This window comes from Xyrauchen texanus, chromosome 45 (genome assembly GCF_025860055.1).
Source record: "Xyrauchen texanus isolate HMW12.3.18 chromosome 45, RBS_HiC_50CHRs, whole genome shotgun sequence".
In the NCBI taxonomy this organism is placed as follows: domain Eukaryota; kingdom Metazoa; phylum Chordata; class Actinopteri; order Cypriniformes; family Catostomidae; genus Xyrauchen; species Xyrauchen texanus.
The window spans coordinates 8,163,325-8,186,899 of NC_068320.1; the positions used below are offsets into that span (position 1 = coordinate 8,163,325).

Sequence of the window (23,575 nt, forward strand, 5' to 3'; positions counted from 1 at the left end):
AATTATGTGAGAGGTAACGTGATATGCTATGCAGCATTTTTAATGCTTGTATGATAACCTGAAAGAGTGTCTTGCTTGTCATTACACTTAAGTAACCACAGTACAATGCTAATTAGATTTACAGAAACCACATAATGCCCATAGACTACTAACACCTTATCTTATTTAAAAGTTCACTCCCCTTATTTGAGCACTGAAACTTACTGAAATTGTACATCCTTATTTTCATCATGTGTTGTTCTCTTTTCAGTACTCATGGAAAGCCCTCAGTGATTCAGATGTTACAGACTACAGCCATGTTGACTATGTACCCAAGAGCAGCTCAGACTAATCAGATGATAGTGCTTCTGGATATAGCATGGTTGAAAGTAGCTTAGATGAAGCTAATGAAAAGACTTCTGAAAAGGTATGGTCAAAAGTTCTCTGAAAAATCCAACTTCACCTTTTTCACAAAGCTATAAAGATACAAGCAGTTCATCAGACACAGGCGTGACAACACCATCACCAAATGCTAAAGTGCAATGCAAAACCAAAGAGACAGACCCCTCTTCTGAAGATAGGTCTTTTATTCAATCAATGCCATCACCTGTGCAGGATCGCAAGTCATATAAGAAGCAGTATTGTCTTTATTGCTCTAAGCCTTTTTCAAAAATGGCAAGACACCTTGAATCTGTCCATCGCGAATGAAGTGGACGCTGCAAAGGCAGTTGCGCTTCCAAAACATTCTAAAGAGAGGCTAATCCAGTTAAACCTCCTTAGAAAAGGGCAACTTTGCCCACAACACAGATGTGGCAAGAAATGGACATGGAGAGATGGTTGCCTGCTACCGTCCAAAAGAGAGCAAAAAGCCAAGGATTTCATTCACTGTGTTTACTGCCAAGGGCTTTACAACAAGCTTAGCCTTTGGAAACATTTAAAGAACTGTCCTCTGAAACCTAAAGATGATGAATCCAAGGGCAGGAAAAGAGTCCGATCACTCTGCGCCTGAAAACTCCAGTTGGTTTAGAAGTGAGCAAAGGTTTAAAGAATATACTTTCCATTATGAACTATGATGAAGTTTCCCGTGTTGTTCACTCTGACTGCTGCATCATGCAACTGGGGGAGCACATGTTTAATAGGATGGGATCTGATGTTAATAAACATGACTACATCAGACAGAAGATGAGAGAAGTTGGCAGACTTCTTCTTGAAGCAAGGAAGATTACTCGGCTAAGATCTATGGTGGACTTCATCATTCCAGCAAATTTCAAACAAGTCATTTCAGCTGTTAAAGTTGTATCTGGCTATGATGAAGAGAAAAACTGCTACCGCGATTCCTCTCTAGCTCTCAAACTTGGTCATTCTTTAAACAAGATCTGTAGTATTGTTGAGAGCAATGCCATGATGTACGGAGACCATCAACGTGCTGAGTGTGCTCGAGACTTCAGAAAAATACACCAGGCAAGATGGAACGAATACATTTCTGCTGGTGCTTTAACTACTTTAAAAGAAGCCAAGTGGAACACGCCTCAGATCATTCCTTTCACTCAAGATGTCAAAGTTCTGCATGCACATCTGAAAAGAAACACAAACAGTTCCTAAGCAAGCTCAGAAACTGCCCATCGGCAAAAAGCTATTCAGCTCTTGCTAAGGTCACATTGACGCAAGTCATCCTGTTCAACAGAAGAAGAGAAGGTGAGGTATCACGTAATGCTTTTGGCAGCTTTTAAAAGCAGGGATTCTTCTGAGCTACATGAAGACCTAGCGATCTGTCTTTCGGAGTTCGAGAGAAAGTTGTGTCTGCACTTCACCCGAAGTTGAGATCCGTGGTAAACGAGGGAGAAAGGTTCCTGTGCTTCTCAAGCCTTCAATGGTTTCTGCCATGGAGCTGCTTGTTGAAACACGTGAGGTTTGTGAAGTCCCAGCTGAGAATCCTTTTCTGTTTGCCAGATCAGGAGCAATGCCTGCATACCGAGGAGGAGAGTGCATTTACAGAGCTGCTCAGGAATGTGGCATAAAGAATCCAGAAGCACTGTCATCAACTAAGCTGAGGAAACACATAGCAACCATGTCAAAAATCTTGAACCTTGATGAGAACGAAGCAGATCAATTGGCTGATTTCCTCGGTCATGATATCAGAATCCACAGACAATATTACCGCTATCGGAGGGGACGCTGCAGCTGGCAAAGATGAGCAAGGTCTTGTTAGCAATGGAAAAGGGAACACTCTCAGACTTCAAAGGAAAGACGCTTGATGAGATTGAAATTGACCCAAATGGTATGAGCATGCTTGCATGTCTATGCTAATATTTTTGTCTATGCAAGTTTTTTGACAGAAAATGTAAGAAAAAAAATTACATTTGAAAGTATGATGCTATGATGATATTATATTTTCATTCATCAATGCTTTCTTTAGAACAATTTGAACCCCTCGCTAATGATATGTCAAGTGATGAGGAGGATTGCAGCTACCCATCTCAGTCAGCATCCCCAGAAGAGACGGCTCAACTGTCTGGATCACAAAAGGATCAAAGTAAGCAAAGTTTTAACCAATCATTTAATCACCAAGAATTACTTTTATATTAACTAAAGACAACAATCAGGGAGGCCAGTTCGAAGTAAAAAGGTTGTTTTATATCTTGGGGTATGCCTCTGGGCTTTCTTTAGAGAAAATAGACTGCAAGTTTAAAGAAAGTAAATGATTTAAATGTACATTCAGTAAGGTTTCGCTGTTTTGCTGGCTTTTGTTCGGCTTCTATATTTTCACACATCTTTTTTTTATGTAATTACAATTGTATTCATTAATCACAGAACATATGCATAGTATAAAACAATGCTGTTTATAAGAATATGACACAATCTTGTGTTTTTTATTACAACTAGTGCTGTCGGTCAATTAAAAGTTTTAATCGTGATGAATCACATAATTTTACATCATTAATCATGAATAATCACTGATTTTGAAAGTGCTAAAATTTTACCTTTTAAATTGAAATTAATTTTAAAATGTATAATGGGAAAGATCAGGGCTGTGTTTCCCAAAAAAGAGCATTGGTGCCTACAGTATTTACGATCTATCCCAGAGATCACAAAGTTGTCTTTTGTTCCAAATTGCATGCAGGTCACTTACAATATACATTCAGGTCCATAAATATTGGGACATCGACACAATTCAAATCTTTTTGGCTCTATACACCACCACAATGGATTTGAAATGAAACGAACAAGATGTGCTTTAACTGCAGACTTTCAGCTTTAATTTGAGGGTATTTACATCCAAATCAGGTGAACGGTGTAGGAATTACTACAGTTTGTATATGTGCCTCCCACTTTTAAGGGACCAAAAGTAATGGGACAATTGGCTACTCAGCTGTTCCATGGCCAGGTGTGTGTTATTCCCTCATTATCCCATTTACAAGGAGCAGATAAAAGGTCCAGAGTTCATTTCAAGTGTGCTATTTGCATTTGGAATCTGTTGCTGTCAACTCTCACTATAAGAGCCAAAGAGCTGTCACTATCAGTGAAGCAAGCCATCATTAGGCTGAAAAATCAAAACAAACCCATCAGAGAGATAGCAAAAACATTAGGTGTGGCCAAATCAACTGTTTGGAACATTCTTAAAAAGAAAGAACACACCGGTGAGCTCAGCAACACCAAAAGACCCGAAGACCACGGAAAACAACTGTGGTGGATGACCGAAGAATTCTTTCCCTGGTGAAGAAAACACCCTTCACAACAGTTGGCCAGATCAAGAACACTCTCCAGGAGGTATGTGTATGTGTGTCAAAGTCAACAATCAAGAGAAGACTTCACCAGAGTGAATACAGTGGGTTCACCACAAGATGTAAACCATTGGTGAGCCTCAAAAACAGGAAGGCCAGATTAGAGTTTGCAAACAACATCTAAAAAAGCCTTCACAGTTCTGGAACAACATCCTATGGACAGATGAGACAAAGAACAACTTGTACCAGAGTGATGGGAAGAGAAGAGTATGGAGAAGGAAAGGAACTGCTCATGATCCAAAGCATACCACCTCATCAGTGAAGCATGGTGGTGGTAGTGTCATGGCGCCGGCATGTATGGCTGCCAATGGAACTGGTTCTCTTGTATTTATTGATCTATGTGACTGCTGAAAAAGCAGCAGGATGAATTCTGAAGTGTTTCGGGCAATATTATCTGCTCATATTCAGCCAAATGCTTCAGAACTCATTGGACGGGCGCTCACAGTACAGATGGACAATGACCAGAAGCGCATCGCGTAAAGCAACCAAAGAGTTTTTCAAGGGAAAGAAGTGGAGTGTTATGCAATGGCCAAGTCAGTCACCTGACCTGAACTGATTGAGCATGCATTTCACTTGCTGAAGACAAAACTGAAGGGAAAATGCCCCAAGAACAAGCAGGAACTGAAGACAGTTGCAGTAGAGGCCTGGCAGAGCATCACCAGGGATGAAACCCAGCGCCTGGTGATGTCTATGCTCCAGACTTCAGGCTTTAATTGACTGCAAAGGATTTGCAACCAAGTATTAAAAAGTGAAAGTTTGATTTATGATTGTTAATCTGTCCCATTACTTTTGGTCCCTCAAAAAGTGGGAGGCACATATGCACACTGTTGTAATTCCTACACCGCTCACCTGATAAATACCCTCAGATTAAAGCTGAAAGTCTGCAGTTAAAGCACATCTTGTTCGTTTCATTTCAAATCCATTGTGGTGGTGTATAGAGCCAAACAGATTCGAATTGTGTCCATGTCCCAATATTTATGGACCTGACTGTATTTATTTATGCCATTTACGATTGATATCAAAATGCAATTATTTGTATTTGCTTTGTAAAATAAATGAATATAGTTAATTTCAGCATATTGTGGGATATTCTGAATGAGTCTATTTTTATTTTTTGATCCAATTGTTGTGACTTCATTCAATGTGGGAATTGTGTAAGAAAAAGTCATCATGAAAGTTAAAGTATTAAAATAATGTAATTTTTGCAAGCCCTTGATATATCAATAAATTAAATGTATTATGCAGTCCTAAATGGGCATTAAATCTCTTTAACACTCATCCTCCACAATATTAATCAGTTGGAAGTATATAGCTTTCTTTTTGGTTTTGCACAGCAACCATACAGCCACGCTCATGAATATGTGCACTATTATGCAAATGAAAGGGTAAATAGCGGTTAACATATGCTCGCGAATTGCCACAAGGAACTTGCATCATTATAACCAATATAAACTGCAATGACTCAAACTTAGTGTTTCAAAAAAGCATACACCACTTGTAAAAGAGTATTATTAAAAAACCTTGTGTGTATTAACCCACATTCACACCTGTGGAAAGGCAGGAAAAACTGAAAGTAACATTGGATTGGTGGCGCCATCTAGCCACACAACATAGACGCCATTATAAAAGTCCTCCCAGTATACACACTGGGACATCAGAACACAACGGTAAATGCATTACTCACTGATTAAGAACAATTTACTAATTAATCCCATACGGTAACGTGATAATTTTGTTTGTCATTTTTAATTACAACATTACCAGGAGAGAAACAGCACCTTTAGCAGAAGATTAATATTATTGTGTTAATACTATTATGTGATCATAGGCAGCCTCACCTTATTCTCAGCTGTTTATCTAAAACTGCACTCCTGTCAGATCGCCAAAGAATAGCACAAATATTACTAACTGCCATTGGCCATTTGGGCCCCATCCTCACTGACACAAACTCTTTCAAACACACATCATGTAGGTGACTGATTTTGGTTTCAAAGCTGGGAATTTTCCTGAAATGTAAGCAGTTGGCATCCCTGAGCAATAAGCATCTGAGGGCTTTTCACATTTTCTAATAATCTACAGATTACAATATGTCATGATTGGTTCTGATTTAAAACTTTATTTCCTTATTTTTTCAGGTTCTTTAAAGGCTCCAAAAAGAAAATGGGAGGACATTGAGGTAAAAGCAATAGAAAGGCACATGATGAGGTTCATCAAGACATGCAAAGTTCCTGGTAAGCAAGACTGTGAAAGATGCATTGAAGCAGAGCCAGAGGCTTTGAAGGAGCGTAACATGGACTGGCCTGAAAAACTATGTGCGTAAACAGGATCACAACTCTCAAAAAAAAGGGTGCTTTGTAGCCGTGTAGAAGTAAAATGACTTTTCAATATTCAGCACTTTTTGAATTTTGTTTCATAAGCTGTTCACCACTATGTGTTTAACACTTTTTCATTTTCTCTTGAAAAACAGTTGTTAAAAGTAGAAGTGAAAGGGATGAAGAGGGAGGAGGAAAGTGAAGTAGACGGAAAAGAGGGAGGAGGAAAGTGAAGTAGACGGAAAAGAGGGAGGAGGAAAGTGAAGTAGATGAAAAGAGGGAGGAGGAAAGTGAAGTAGACAAAAAGAGGGAGGAGGAAAGTGAAGTAGACAAAAAGAGGGAGGAGGAAAGTGAAGTAGACAAAAAGAGGGAGGAGGAAAGTGAAGTAGAGGAAAAGAGGGAGGAGGAAAGTGAAGTAGAGGAAAAGAGGGAGGAGGAAAGTGAAGTAGAGGAAAAGAGGGAGGCGTGAAAGTGAAGTAGAGGAAAAGAGGGAGGAGGAAAGTGAAGTAGAGGAAAAGAGGGAGGAGGAAAGTGAAGTAGAGGAAAAGAGGGAGGAGGAAAGTGAAGTAGACAAAAGAGAGGAGGAAAGGAAGTAGAGGAAAGGAGGAGTGAAAGTGAAGTAGACGAAAAGAGGGAGGAGTGAAAGTGAAGTAGAGGAAAGAGGAGGCGGAAAGTGAAGTAGAGGAAAAGAGGAGTGAAAGTGAAGTAGAGGAAAAGAGGGAGGAGGAAAGTGAAGTAGACGAAAAGAGGGAGGAGTGAAAGTGAAGTAGACGAAAAGAGGGAGGAGGAAAGTGAAGTAGAGGAAAAGAGGGAGGAGTGAAAGTGAAGTAGAGGAAAAGAGGGAGGAGGAAAGTGAAGTAGAGGAAAGAGGGAGGAGGAAAGTGAAGTAGAGGAAAAGAGGGAGGAGGAAAGTGAAGTAGAGGAAAAGAGGGAGGCGGAAAGTGAAGTAGAGGAAAAGAGGGAGGAGTGAAAGTGAAGTAGAGGAAAAGAGGGAGGAGGAAAGTGAAGTAGACAAAAAGAGGGAGGAGGAAAGTGAAGTAGACAAAAGAGGGAGGAGGAAGTGAAGTAGACGAAAAGAGGGAGGAGGAAAGTGAAGTAGACGAAAAGAGGGAGGAGGAAAGTGAAGTAGAGGAAAAGAGGGAGGAGTGAAAGTGAAGTAGAGGAAAAGAGGGAGGAGGAAAGTGAAGTAGAGGAAAAGAGGGAGGAGGAAAGTGAAGTAGAGGAAAAGAGGGAGGAGGAAAGTGAAGTAGAGGAAAAGAGGGAGGAGGAAAGTGAAGTAGAGGAAAAGAGGGAGGAGTGAAAGTGAAGTAGAGGAAAAGAGGGAGGAGGAAAGTGAAGTAGACGAAAAGAGGGAGGAGGAAAGTGAAGTAGACGAAAAGAGGGAGGAGGAAAGTGAAGTAGACGAAAAGAGGGAGGAGGAAAGTGAAGTAGAGGAAAAGAGGGAGGAGGAAAGTGAAGTAGAGGAAAGAGGGAGGAGGAAAGTGAAGTAGAGGAAAAGAGGGAGGAGGAAAGTGAAGTAGAGGAAAAGAGGGAGGAGGAAAGTGAAGTAGACAAAAAGAGGGAGGAGGAAAGTGAAGTAGAGGAAAAGAGGGAGGAATGAAGATATAGTTAATTGTTTAGGCCAAGGTTCTCGATCTCAAGTATATATTATATTTTATCTTCTACAATGTGTTCACTGCTCTTTCAACATCTTGGCATTTCTTAGGATTAAGAGAATGATTGTGCATGCAGTGCATTTGCATGTAATATTCTTTGCAACATCCTGTCAATGTTATATATTGCAAAGTCAATTTAAAAAAGTTTGCTAGTACAATACAGTGTGGTGTGTTTTTCTATCCTCAATTGTTTGTATATCAGTATCAGAGTCCCCAAAGAGTCATTCAAGACGAAGTTTGTTAACGCCGGAGTCCTCAAAGTGTCTATTAATTGGAGTGTGTGTAACGCCTGAGTCCTAGAAGAGTCTATTAAGTGGAGTGTGTGTAACGCCTGAGTCCCTCGAAGTGTCTATTAAGTGGAGTGTGTGTAACGCCTGAGTCCTCGAAGTGTCTATTAAGTGGAGTGTGTGTAACGCCTGAGTCCTCGAAGTGTCTATTAAGTGGAGTGTGTGTAACGCCTGAGTCCTCGAGCGTCTATTAAGTGGAGTGTGTGTAACGCCTGAGTCCTCGAAGTGTCTATTAATTGGAGTGTGTAACGCCTGAGTCCTCGAAGCGTCTATTAAGTGGAGTGTGTGTAACGCCTGAGTCCTCGAGCGTCTATTAATTGGAGTGTGTGTAACGCCTGAGTCCCTCGAAGTGTCTATTAATTGGAGTGTGTGTAACGCCTGAGTCCTCGAAGTGTCTATTAAGTGGAGTGTGTGTAACGCCTGAGTCCTCGGCGTCTATTAAGTGGAGTGTGTAACGCCTGAGTCCTCGGCGTCTATTAATTGGAGTGTGTGTAACGCCTGAGTCCTCGAGCGTCTATTAAGTGGAGTGTGTGTAACGCCTGAGTCCTCGGCGTCTATTAAGTGGAGTGTGTGTAACGCCTGAGTCCTCGAGCGTCTATTAATTGGAGTGTGTGTAACGCCTGAGTCCCTCGAGCGTCTATTAAGTGGAGTGTGTGTAACGCCTGAGTCCTCGAGCGTCTATTAAGTGGAGTGTGTGTAACGCCTGAGTCCTCGAAGTGTCTATTAAGTGGAGTGTGTGTAACGCCTGAGTCCCTCGAGTGTCTATTAAGTGGAGTGTGTGTAACGCCTGAGTCCTCGAGCGTCTATTAAGTGGAGTGTGTGTAACGCCTGAGTCCCTCGAAATGTCTATTAAGTGGAGTGTGTGTAACGCCTGAGTCCTCGAAGTGTCTATTAAGTGGAGTGTGTGTAACGCCTGAGTCCTCGAAATGTCTATTAAGTGGAGTGTGTGTAACGCCTGAGTCCTCGAAGTGTCTATTAAGTGGAGTGTGTGTAACGCCTGAGTCCTCGAAATGTCTATTAAGTGGAGTGTGTGTAACGCCTGAGTCCTCGAAATGTCTATTAAGTGGAGTGTGTGTGTAACGCTGGAGTCCGCTATAGTGTCGGTTTTGAGGGCTTTTACACTGGCAGTTTAGGATGGCATGAAAAGTTGTTAATGTGTCATGCGGACAGGTTTGGGGAGAAACGGAATACATGTAATGGGATTACGTATTTAAAATACAAAATATTAGTAATATTAGTTTTCCACTTTGTAGATCAAAGAGATTAATTTGCATTTTATTGTCATTTGTTTCTTTTAATATTCAGTGCTTTCAGATGGAAGGAATATTTATCCATATAAATGTGATCTTGTTTTAGAAACAACACTGCATAAGATATTTCAGTTTTTCAGAGAATGTATTTTTAACATGTGTATTTTGAGTTTTTATAGTCAAAACAAGTGAAAAAAAATCTACCAGTGCTGAAGTAATCCAAAGTATTTTGAATAAATTACTGACCTTGAGTAATCTAATGGTACATGTTACAAATTACATTTTCCAGCCTGTATTCTGTAATCTGTAGTGGAATACATTTCAAAGTAATCCTCCCAACCATGACATCAGCACTACCTGCAGGAGGTGGTTGGAGTTCGGTGTCAATAGATCTGTGGCATGAGTCACATGAGTGACACAGCAACCTGTACTTGGGGATGCACTTAGAAGTAAAATAACTAGCACATAAGTTTTTGCTGATTCAAGCACCCATGACATCATCAGTTGGTTGCAATATTGGTTCTCACTGCTGAATTTGGTTCAAACCATTTTTTTTTCTTAAGGTTATACAGCAATTCAAGCTAATAGTGAGAAGAATTGTGGCTTGCCTGTCTAATTGTGGCATCTCAAAGTCCAAATAAAAATTCAGTTGTCTAATCCTCAACCATGAAGAAACTGATATTTTACTTTCTAACAATGATATCTCTGTGCTGGCTTGTACATTTCTTGTCAATATGAGAACTTTGCATTGAAGCATGTTTCTGCCTACTTGGAATAAATTTTTGTAGCATTTTCACCCTCTAATATTATTTAATTATCAAGTCCTAAAAGTTTGACTTGATCAGAGTTTGTGTATCACCACAAAGTCCTAAAAGTTTGACTTGATCAGAGTTTGTGTATGTCCCTAAAAGTGACATAAAAAATACTGTCCCTAAAGTGAAGGTAATTTGTCAGGTCTTTAAGGAAAGGTTTTATTGAAAATATCAAGTGATATTTGTAATGAGAGCATCTCCTGAAGTGCAGTCATGTTTTTCTTTTGTCTCTAGACCCTCTAGAAAGGGGTGTCCCCAAAGTTAGGGTATTCTGTCATACGACCTCATTTTGTGGTTAAGTAGGTATGCGTGTGTGTGTGTGTGTGTATGTGAGCGTGTATTTATCACTTTGTGGGGACCAAATGTCCCCATAAGGATAGTAAAACCCGAAATTTTTGACCTTGTGGGGACATTTTGTCAGTCCCCATGAGGAAAACAGCTTATAAATCATACTAAATTATGTTTTTTGAAAATGTAAAAATGCAGAAAGTTTTCTGTGAGGGTTAGGTTTAGGGGTAGGGTTAGGTTTAGGGGATAGAATATATAGTTTGTACAGTATAAAAACCATTATGTCTATGGAAAGTCCCCATAAAACATGGAAACACAAAATGTGTGTGTGTGTGTGTGTGTGTGTGTGTGTGTGTGTTCATAGCACAGAAGCCCACAATTGGTCGAGTTATTTACAGTATACTGATATTATCTGATTCATTAAGACACAGTAATTACTATACCTTATGACACACTTGGAAGACATAAATAAAAAAAAAACATATTAAACCTGAAGCTGTTAATAAAGGCAGAATCTACTGCACTTTGCAATTAAAAAAATCCTGTGGCTATTCGTTTTTTTTTATATATAATAATTTTGCTTCTCCAAAACGTTCTTTGTAAACACTGGAAGAAAATACCATTTCAGTATTTTAGTTTCACATCCTTAAGTATTATTTTTCACAAGCATATAACTGTAAATCTGCTCTTCAGCTTTTTTGTTAAATGTATCTATTTTGTTCTGTTCTTTTTGTTCTGTTCTTTTGAGTGGTTACAAAATCGCTGCTCCGTGACTCCTCATGGAATCATATTAATACAGCAGCACAACATGTTCATTTTGACTTGTTCTAATAACACACGACACATGAAAAGATTCATATAATTACTTAAGAATCAAAACATCTCATCAAAAAGTTTCATTTGCTTCAAGTTACTGAGTGATTGAATTATTTTGTCTTTGGCCCTTCAAGTTTTTGCACTCTTTTGAATGCAATTGTCTTCAACAGAATATATTATGATAAAATGCTCATCTCTTCTCAGAGTGTAAATGATATTGTGACAAAACATTATGTAATAATTGACTTTATGTTGTTTGGCCTGAGTTGTGATCCATTACGAACCATTTCTTGACGCATTAAATCAGTGAGCTGTTTTGGATATTAATAATGAAACACACACTAAAGAGATAATTATTCATAGGCTTGTGAGAGTTTGATTTGCTGTGTAATTGAGCATGAGTTGTCATGTCACACATTTTCATGAATAATTTATAACAGGCTGTAGTGATCTCTGTTTTAAGTGGTCTACAACATAATCTGTGCTGATGTGAAGCTACAGAGGTTAAACTTACACTTGGCACTTCAGGACTGAATGCATCATCGGAACAGGATTTTTTTTCTACATTTAATTCAGCGTTCTAAACTTCCTATTCAGAGAATGCAAAAGAACCCTACTTGAAGTCAGACAACCAACTTGGAAACTTGTTTGGACTAGGGATGCACTGATACCACTTTTTCTATTCCGATACGATTCCAATATCGGAAATCTCAGTATCGGCCGATACCGATCCGATACCAGTGTTGTTGTTTTTTGCATTATCAGTTGAGAATATCTTTACATTATTGTGTGGAATTAATTGGGTGTGCTCATTAATATGTATAGAAACACAAACCTCTAACTACACATTATTTCAATATAAATGTATAGCTTATTAAGAAACACTTAATTCTTATCTAATATACTGGATAATGTAGCAGCAAAATTAACAGTAATTCCAGTATAAGTCATTAGTAGAAAAGAAACTGTTTTTTTTTTTTTTTTTGCCAAATTTTTTCAACTTGTATCTGGACATTAAAGGTTTCAGATCTCTTATTTTGTTCAATTTATTTGTAAGATATCTACTAACTTTTCATTCACACACTAATTTTTTTGGATCCCATTCAACTTAAATATTATTAGAATTTGTAAACAAATGATAATGATAATAATAATAATAATAATATATTATAATAGTAATATATAGTAATTTATCTCAATCGTGCACCTTTAACTTTTAAACCCTCATGCTTTTATTTTGACATTCTTAACTCTCCAGGAAGTCCTGTAAGTGTGTCTGTTTTTTAGGCAAGTTCACAGTAGTTTAATTCACTTCTTATTCAAATTCAGGTAAAAAAAAAAAAAAAAAGAATGAAAAAAAGCTCTTCTAGTGCCATTCTAAATGCATACTATAAGTGAACTGAACTGAGGTGAACACTGAAGTGCTGGAGCTGTGTGTGCATTTTATATATTTACTTATTGAACACAGCCTTTTGTGATTCACAGAGCTATTAGTTGTGTTCAAGTGGCTTTGAATAAAATGCACGAGTCATATGAACTACTTTAATGGTGTTGTAATGGTTCTTTTATGTCATTTTTGGAGCTTGACAGTAACGAACATGACTAACACACAGTATCGGATTTGGATCGGACTCGTTGGACCGATAACCGATCCGTCTAAAAGCTTCAGTATCGGAGCCCATGCCGATCCAGGTATCAGATCGGTGCATTTCCTAGTTTGGACATCCTCAACTCTTTCACCAAGATGTGGATGTATGACATCATACAAACATGGCAGCACACAGAGCAAGTTGCGTTGTTAATGTCAATGAGTCGAAGGTTCTACATTACGAATTAATAAATCTGGTTTAGCAAACCAGAGACAAGTGTGCAAATGATGAATACTCTTTGTTGATAATCAATCACACACCTTTGAACAAATGCTACCATTACCATTTTGTTTCTTCTTATGTTATCTTCCAAGCAATGGACAACAGAATGCCTTATAATGCCTTAGAGACATCAAGTAGGATTATCCTACATATGGCATTGGATGGGATTGAACTTCCAACAAATTTAAGTTAGTTAAGAGCAGATGTATATATATAGGGAAATAATCATCAGTCCTGCATGCTGATTGGTCAATACAGACCATCCACACAGCCCATCAGACACATGATGAAAATACATTAATGACAAAAGGAAATTGCCTTTCAAGTCTGCCTCTCTGGTGCTTATTAGCACTTCAAATCAATTCAATTAAAACAACACATATTTTCAAACAATACACTTACAGTGGGTTACCGTCTTTTTTCCAACTGTACAAATTTCTCAGACTTTTAGTAACAGTCCTTCCTGTTTTGTAGAGCTTTTCTCTCTAGACATCAATCAATCTTGAAGAAGAGATGATTAGACATTTAGTCAGAAGGAAGGAACATTCTTGTGATCTCTCAATCTCTCATCAAGGTGCAGTGTGTGTGATGAGCTTTTTATAGCAGTGTGTTATAGATTTCACTGCTGTAGCCGCAGGCCGCAGTCACTGGCTGACAGAGAGCTGTGATTGGCCCTACAGCCTGACTGTCTATATGCCCTCTCGGGGTCTTTTAGACAAGGAAAAACATAAAGACCTGCACCTTCCTCTCTCTTTCTTCACGTTTTCAACACATCAAACCATCCGTTGTCTATTCCAGCTCTCCCCAGCTTCTCTTTTAAGAGTTGCCGCTCATTCCCTCTCAGTCAGTCATTACAGATTTTGCACAGATCTCTCCCGCTCTCTCCTGATGCTGATCAGCAGTCTCTGAACACTGTTACATTATCTCACACAAACACACACACAAACACACACACACTGCTCAAACACATGCATATGCATGCATACACATGTAAACGCATAGTAATCACTCTAAATTTGCTTTAGTGTCCAAACAAATGTTGCTGCACTACAGACATCACACACACACGCTGCTCAAACACTATAAATTAGACACACAGACAGCATGTTTGCCCAGGCAAAACACCACACACAGAGAGAGAGAGAGACAGGGGTGATATGATGGACACAAATTCCAATCATATATTAGCTTTTCATTTTTAATTTGTGTTTCATTAAATGCTGCAACATTTTTGTCAATGAGTTGCAACAGCCCTATTAAAGGGGTCATATACTCTATACTCATGTAGAAGTTCACTTATAATGTTAGTCAAGTTATTATGAACCAGCAAAGATGAATCACTCATAACGTCATTTGCAGCCTAAATATAGAAGCATTTGTATAGCGAAAAGCACTAAAGTTATGAACAAGCTACATTATCCATCACACTAAACCAGATTCAAAGCTCAGCCAAGAGTTTAGTCTAAAAATATTGACTGAGAAATATACTTATAAACCCTATATGAACAGAAAATGTAAGACCAATGGAGACTTCCACATAGAATGAGAGAGATTCAGATTGCAGAGAGAGTTTTTACCATTTAATGCCAAATCCCAATTGTTTAATCACATTAAGATTGCGTAATTTACCCAACACACACCAAATAAGCCCAAGGACCAAATTATGTACAGGAAGCTTTTTCTGTAAACGCTCTCTAAATAGAACATTTCCACTAAACAAATGGAAGCCTAAGTGAAGCTCGTAGTAAATTTTACATCATTCATATAATTCAGGCATCATACAGTGACAACGGCAAACTGCTCAAGCCAATCACATTTCATCATCCAACTTTGTACAGGAATGGAAAACCACGGTTTGATCATAACTGTGTTTAAATGTAATAACAAGAAAGAATTTTTAACAATTGAATAGTTTGTCTGAGCACTCTGCTTGACATTTTGCTATGTGTTATGTACCTCCATCTCATTTTCCAATGATCTTCCCAATCATTGTTTCTGCCATATTTTCTTTTTCAGAAAAAGCTCTGTACGCAGACACCTTTTGGACAGTGAGCTGATCGATTTCTGGAAAAATTATATGATCACTTCATTTCTCGTGTGATTAATGTGAGAATAATATATGTTTTTTCCCGCTGTTGGTCGGGAATGCCTCTTGGCCAAAGATCTTGTAGGTTGTGCACCTCGTCTGCATTCTGTTGTGTAGTATGTGCATGTCAAGAAGACAGATGACAAGAAACCTTGTAATGTGAGCAGTGCAACGATTGAGGTAGACTGACAGTCATGTAATGAGTGCACAGCTTTACTCACCTAGATGTTAATGCTCCCCATAACAGCTGGTCTTCATTCATCTTTTGGGAACACATGTCATGCATTTAGCTGGTGGGGATGGCGTTTAGGCTTTTTTGTTACGTGTTTAAACTCACTGAGCACTTTATTTGGAACACTATGGTCCTAATAATGTGCCCAATGTGGTCTTCTGCTGTTGTAGCTCATCCGCCTCAAGTTTCTTGGTGTTGTGCATTCTGATAAGCTATTCTGATCACTACAATTGTACAAAGAGGTTAATGTAGCATTTCTGTCAGCTCGAACCAGTCTGGCCATTCTCCATTTACATTTTTCATCAAGGCATTTCCATCCGCAGAAATGCCACTTACTGGATTTTTTTGGTTTTGTTTGTTTTTTGCTTCAGGCACCATTCTGAGTAAACTCTAGAGACTGATGTGAATGTAATTCCCAGGAGATCAGTAGTTACAGAAATACACAAACCAGTCTGGCTGGCACCAACAGTCATGGTCAAAATCACTGAGATCACATGTTTTCCCTATTCTGATGGTTGATGTGAAAATAAACTTAAGCTCCTAACCCGTATCTACATGATTTCATGCACTGCACTGCTCCCACATGATTTGCTGATTAGACGATCACATAAGTAGGTGTACACGTGTGCCCAATTCACTGTTCACTGTATATTTTTTTACTGCAACCAGTAATTACTTTTCAAGTGGCATTGTTTAATTTTTATAACAGTAGTTAATGTTAATCTTCATGTTAGTTATGTTAGAGAGAAGATTGCTGCATCTGCCATTCCATGGCAGCCATGCAATGTGGGTGAGCCAAGTTCATGTTCATATTACTCATCCATTTACAACAGCATTTGTATGCCCAAATATACTCTTGAATTGGGCAAATATGATTCAGCATTCATGCATGTTTATTATGCACAAGTACATTAAGTGTACATGGTCCGATTATAATATCTCTATTAAGTTCAGGTATTGTGGCAGAATGACCTGACCTGATCCTCCCTTTTGTCATCACCACCCCACCTCTCAGGGCCGTCCTTCAGCCAGGCTCACAAAATCCATGGGTTGGAGAGAGGAGAGGTGCAACTTAATGAGCCTTGTTTGGGCAGCAAATGATGAGGCACAAATGAGTGGCCCCTATATATATCTCTTCTAGGGGAGCCGGCTTCTATCTCCTTGTGTGCACACAATGGTGTCTGTGCAGGTCCAGGAGCAGAGCCGGGACTGTACAGGCCAAATTAGATGCACGCTGGACAGGGCAGCCCCGGCGCGAACTAGATGCAACACTGGAGCATTGGAGCACGGCCGACTCGCATGGATGTGGGGCTTCCCTTTCCCTCACATTCGCTGTGGCCCCGGGGAGGAAAGGCCTCCATGGAAGCCGTCGACCCTCGCACCCTAGGAACTTAGGAAGGAAGCATGCAGCCGCTAGACCCTGCCCAAATCCTTAACCATTTCTGTGGACACTCCCCAGCTTGCACAGAGTCCCATTTCACCATGGTGTCACCAGATTCCCCTTTATTTTGAACACTTCCCCCTTGGAGACTTTTATTCCACTTTTGGACATTTTATGTTATTATTTAAAATAAATGCCTCTCTGAGGCCTGATGCTACACCCACTGTGTCTGTATCTTGCTCACCCTGCCACAATATGCATCAAGTATGTTTATGCATTATTTGCGGCTTGGTTTTTATTTTATTTTTATTTTTGGTTAGAATTTCTAAGTGTATCTGTTTTTATGGTATTTAAAAGCTGGTTCTTCTTGATTTTGTTTAGTCACTCATAGCGAATTAAATCACAATTGCTTGCATTGATGTGCGGCAGATGTCCACAATCACTACTCTCCCTTAAAGGGGAAGTATCATTTGTTGCGGAGTGCCTACTGACACCTAGTGGTAGGTAATTGCACAACGACTTTACGGAATTACAAATATTAGCAAAGAATACATATTGCTGCTGGATATTTTTGTCATTACAGCAGAAACAACTTAAAATACTCTGCCATTTTGGGGCATATAGATAAGTGTAAGACATCATTGCAGACTATAAAGGGTCTACTTTTATTTGTGTACACTCACAATAACAACAAAACCTTATGCTTTTATAAGAAAATAAAAAGGGTGAGCTTTCAGCTCTCTCTGTGTTCACGAGCATATTTCTGAAACACGTCACAAACATTAACTGAAACTCCACGAATACTTATCACACAAACATGAAACATATGTCTAAAGAAAGCTTATTTCTACTTTTAAATAAAACAATTCAAATTTAAAACAAATATTCTCTTGCAATGTAATCTGTATGAAACAAAGCGATGTAAATTTTTTACAGGCTCAGCTCATTGTAGCTAATGTGATCACACCCACCAGCAGAGCGCGCCATTCATACGCTAATGTGCTGAAGCGATCAATGCAAATGGTAAACACCCCGACAGTGAGGTTTGATGTAAACACGATTCATTCAATTTACTGCACGTTTTTAACAATACACAGGCGAGGAAACTCCTGGATAGTAAGGAAGAGTTAACATTTTCATCAGAAGAAGAGCGGAACTCCGATGAACATTTGTATTTTGAAGAGAGACTTGATCTAGCCGAGGATACAATTTCGGACGAATAAGTCATTTAGTTTTCATTAGTTGACATGCTATTTTATATAAACATGTACATATTTTACTAGTGGGACTGTTTCCAGACTTGCAAGCCAGGATTCAGAGTATTGACATTTGAAATATATCCTAATAAGCAAGTTTTAGTTACATTTAAATGCTGTTTCTGCTAAAGCAGGTATTTAAATTGTATGCTGTATGATATAAATATGATAAAAAATTATATGAATGTTTAGAATATATTTTATCTAGTGTTTATGCTGCCTCATTATCATCAACAAAATTGTGCTTGCAAATATGTGTTCAGGTGTAAATGAGTAAAATGCACTTTAAATATGCCCATATTAGAAAATCACCATCTTATAATGATTTCTGAAGGATCATGTGAAGGAGCAGTAATGATGCTGAAAATTCAGCTTTGATCAAAAATTACATTTTACAATATATTCAAATAGAAAACTGTTCTTTTAAATTGTAAAAATAGTTCACACAATGTTTTTACTGTATTTTGGATCAAATAAATGCAGTCTTGTTGAGCTAAAGAGACTTCTTCTAAAACTTGTATACGGTAGTGTAGGTCTAAAATTAAGTAAAGTCTTTATGTAAAGAAAATGTATAGTCAGATTACTTATTTTAACTTAAAACTTGATTTTGATCATTACGTCTCCTCACATTCATTCTCTTTCTGTCATATTCCTCATTGATGGGTCCAGAGGAGGGGTCTTTTGTCTCCTCAGGTGTAAATCACCTCAATATTCATGATAGTTCACACCTACTCGCATATGACCTTTCTAACACTAAAAGTGTCTTACAAAAGTTAAATTAGTATATTGTTTTGTATGAATGAGTGATCAGGATGGATTTCACATCATTTTGTAGCAAAAACTCTAGGCTACAAGATCCTGGTCTTGTGGACAAATGTTTAGTATGTGTTATGTGGCCTTATTTCAATGACTTAAAATTTTTGTTTTTTCAAAAACCATGCATAAACTTTATTTTCTCAAAAATACAAACCTGTACATACATTTTGCTCACATATTATTGTAGCCCAGTTTGTTCTGAATACAGTGTTATCATAGCCATCAATATGTTTTTAAGCAACAGAAAAAAGCACAAATGTCAAGGCATGTCAAAACTTCTCCAGGGCCCAAAACACCCTCAGTCCCCAGAGGGTTAAATGATTTAACATTTTGCATGGACACATTGCAAAGCAATGACACCAATTCACGAGGGTAGCCTGTTTGCACATATACATAGCAAAGCAAACCCATCTGTGGCAGCGGGGGCGTGGTAAAGCGCCCGTCCGGGAGAGAAAAGCGGTAAGGGCGCTCACACCTGAGCTAAATTATGTCTAACACCTGTCTCTGATTGCAGTAGCGTGAGGAGAGCGGATAAAAGCCAGCAGCCACAGAGCATCCGGAGGCTGACAACACGGCAGAGAATACGCGTGTGTGTGTGTGTGTGTGTGTGCAGAAAATTAAATTAATTAAACTGAAAAATAAAGCTTACCCCTTAAGCTGACGTCTGTTCCCGTCCCTTCCTTGGTCCGCTTTACACTGGTGCCGAAACCCGGGAATTGAAGGAACACCTTTTTTTTTGTGTTCCAAGTTATGGAACAGAGTCGCCCCATAGAGTCCTCCCAGCTGGCGGAAGTCCTCCAGTCCCTCGCTACTCTCCATCAAGGCCACCAACAATCCCTGCTTGAGCTCCGGCAGGATCAAGATCGACGTTTCTTCGAGATCATGCGGGCTCAGGCAGAGGACCGACTCGCTATCCGGAGCCTCCTCAGCCAGGAGACTGGTCCGCGACCCCGGACACCCACGCTACGCTACCCCCGCCCACGTTACAGAAGATGGGGGCAGCAGATGATCCTGAGGCCTTCCTCGACTTGTTCGAGCGGACGGCAGAAATCTGGGGCTGGCCAGTGGGCAGCCCGCCTAATCCCTCTCCTGTCCGGGGAAGCCCAACTCGCGGCGCAACAACTGCCGGCGACAAACCTCCTGGCTTATGCTGACCTGAAGAGGGCCATACTACAACAGGTCGGTTGGAGCCCGGAAGAGAATCGCCAACTCTTCAGGAGCATGAAGCTAGAGAAGTCCGATCGCCCGTTCGCGTTTGCTCAACGGCTCTGGGACGCCTGTCGGCGGTGGCTGCTCGCGGGGGACCGCGACGTCGAGGAAGTCATCGATCAGGTGGTGCTGGAGCAGTTCGCGCAACGTCTGCCCAGGAGAACGGCGGAGTGGGTCCAGTGCCACCGCCCGGCGTCGCTGGAGGAAGCCGTACGACTCGCGGAGGACCACATGGCGGCGATTCCAAGGGCGGATGAGCCATCTCTCTCTTTCTCCCCTTCCCCTGTGTCTTCCCCTGTTTTTTTCCCCTCCCCTATTCCCTCTCGCGCTGCTCTCTCCCCAGGGTCCGTGCCTGCCCCCTGCAGGCGTGGACGATTTGTGAGACCAACTTCCCGGCCGTGGGAGAAACCGCCTACCCCTTCCCCGTCCCTCAGCCGCTCTCCGCCTCAGGTGGGGGCGCCCGCCAGCACGGGTGCGGCCGTGGCGCCTGGGCCGGTCTGCTGGAGGTGCGGAGACCCGGACCACTTCCGGGATCAGTGTCCGCTGATGGAAATAGGGACGGTGGTGCGGGTCTCCGACTTCCCGCAGGCTGCCCCGATCGGGCTGGAGCGTACCGTATTCCGGTAAGGATCCAAGGGGGTACATACCAAGCATTGTTGGATACCGGCTGTAACCAGACCACCATACACCAACGCTTGGTTCAACCCGGGGCTTTGGGCTCAGCTAAACTGGTGAGGGTGAGGTGTGTGCATGGGGATGTTCACAAGTATCCCATGGTGACTTTGACGATTAAATTCAGGGAAAAAACCATAGTGTGGAGGCAGCGGTTAGTTCCCGCCTCACCCATCCGCTAATCTTGGGTACTGATTGGCCGAATTTCAAAGATATTTTAGAGGGTATTTGTGCGGATGGGTCCTGCATAAAGAGGTGTGCGGTGTGCGATGCTTTGGCAGGGAGGCGGAGCCGGGCCGTCCTCGGCTGCTCGGAATGACGAGGGAAGGGGCGAGGTGGCCGCCCCTCCTCTCAGGGAATTCCCTGAGGGGACTTCCCTCTAGAGCAGTCGCGGGACGAAACCCTTAAACATGCTCTTGACCAAGTGAAAGTAATTGATGGTCAACAGCTCCGGCCGGGCATCGCCATTGCATACCCATATTTTTCGCTTATTAAAGATCGGTTGTACAGAGTGACGCAGGACGCTCAAACAAAGGAGGAAGTGACACAATTGTTGATTCCACGCAGCCGCCGGGGAATGGTTTTCCAGGCGGCTCACTATAATCCTATGGCCGGTCACCTAGGGGAAAGAAAGACACTTCTCCGTCTAATAGCCCGTTTCTATTGGCCGGGCATTGGTGTGCGGCGTGCCGCGAATGTCAACTCGTAAACCCACCGGCCACCCCAAAAGCGCCATTGCGCCCCCTTCCATTGATCGAGGTTCCCTTCGAAAGAATTGGAATGGACCTCGTCGGGCCATTAGCATGAACGGCACGCGGACATCGCTTTGTGTTAGTCCTGATGGATTACGCAACGCGATATCCGGAAGCAGTGCCTTTGAGCAACATCTCAGCACGTAGTGTTGCCGGGGCACTCTTCAAGATAATCTCCCGGGTGGGGGTTCCGAAAGAAATCCTCACCGACCAAGGCACTACTTTTATGTCACGAACACTTCGCGAACTTTATGAACTTTTGGGCATTAAGTCGATTCGCACTAGTGTATACCATCCTCAGACAGATGGACTGGTGGAACGATTTAATAAGACGCTCAAAAATATGATTCGTAAATTCGTGCACGAAGACGCTAGGAATTGGGATAAGTGGCTGGACCCTCTGTTATTCGCAGTACGAGAGGTCCCGCAAGCCTCCACGGGGTTCTCCCCATTTGAGCTGTTGTACGGGCGACGCCCACACGGGGTCCTCGACGTCATCCGCGAAGCTTGGGAGGAGGGACCTTCCAATAGTAAAAATGAAATTCAATACGTTCTTGATCTTAGAGCAAAACTCCACACACTGGGGAAATTAACACAGGAGAATTTGCTCCAGGCTCAAGAACGCCAACGCCGGCTGTATGACAGGGGTGCTCAGCTACGGAATTTGCACTGGGAGATAAAGTGCTTGTATTACTCCCAACATCGAGCTCTAAAATACTCGCCAAGTGGCAAGGACCTTTTGAGGTCACACGACGAGTAGGGGATCTCGATTATGAGGTTAAACGTACCGATAGAGGGGGCGCGCGGCAAATATATCACCTCAACCTCCTGAAATTGTGGAGAGAAGAGGCGGCCTCTGTGACGTTGGCCACGGTAGTTCCGGAGAGGGCGGAACTCGGACCGGAGGTAAACAAAGCCCGCAATCTCAACATCCCGGTTCCTTGTGGAGACCACCTCTCACCGCGCCAACTCGCAGAGGTTTCCGAATTACAAGAGGAGTTTGTGGACGTGTTTTCTCCTCTACCGGGCCGCACAAACATCATACATCACCATATCGAGACCGAGCTGGGCGTGGTGGTACGTTGCCACCCCTATCGCTTGCCCGAACATAAAAAGAAAGTAGTTCGAGAAGAATTGGACGCGATGCTTGAGATGGGAGTAATAGAAGAATCCCACAGCGATTGGTCCAGCCCGGTCGTCCTTGTTCCCAAGAGTGACGGGTCTGTACGATTCTGTGTGGATTATAGAAAAGTCAACGCGGTGTCTAAATTTGACGCATACCCAATGCCCCGTGTTGATGAACTGCTCGATCGGTTAGGTACGGCTCGATTTTACTCGACCTTGGATCTAACGAAGGGTTATTGGCAGATCCCCTTGACACCAATATCCCGTGAAAAAACGGCCTTCACCACGCCGTTCGGATTACACCAATTCGTGATGCTTCCTTTCGGTTTGTTCGGGGCACCGGCCACGTTTCAGCGTCTCATGGATAGGATCCTCAGACCGCATACTGCTTACGCCGCTGCCTATCTAGACGACATCATTATTTATAGTAATGATTGGCAACGGCACATGCAACATCTGAGGGCCGTCCTGAGATCGCTGCGGCGGGCGGGGCTCACGGCAAACCCGAAAAAGTGCGCGGTTGGGCGTGTGGAGGTATGGTATCTGGGGTTCCACTTGGGTCATGGCCAGGTGCGTCCCCAAATTGACAAGACCGCGGCGATTGCGACTTGCCCTAGACCCAAGACCAAAAAGGGGGTGAGGCAGTTCCTGGGGCTGGCTGGCTATTACAGAAGATTTGTACCTAACTATTCGGATATCACCAGCCCGCTGACTGACCTCACTAAAAAGGGGGCTCCAGATCCGGTCCAATGGTCAGAGCAGTGCCAACAGGCATTTACACAGATTAAAGCTGCACTTTGTGGGGGGCCGCTTTTGCATGCACCTGACTTCTCTCTCCCTTTTGTATTGCAGACGGACGCTTCAGACAGAGGGCTGGGGGCCGTACTCTCACAGGTGGTGGAGGGAGAGGAGCGCCCGGTGCTGTACATTAGCCGGAAGCTCTCCTTGAGGGAGACTAGATACAGCACCGTAGAGAAGGAGTGTCTGGCCATCA

The 23,575-nt window shown here is 41.7% G+C and overlaps 1 protein-coding gene across 1 annotated transcript in view; it reads right to left on the minus strand.

Moving 5' to 3' along the window:
- Positions 1–23,575, minus strand: part of LOC127637423 (thyrotropin-releasing hormone-degrading ectoenzyme-like) — a 162,296-nt gene that overhangs the window by 116,229 nt on the left and 22,492 nt on the right. The gene's annotated exons all lie outside the window — the stretch shown is intronic.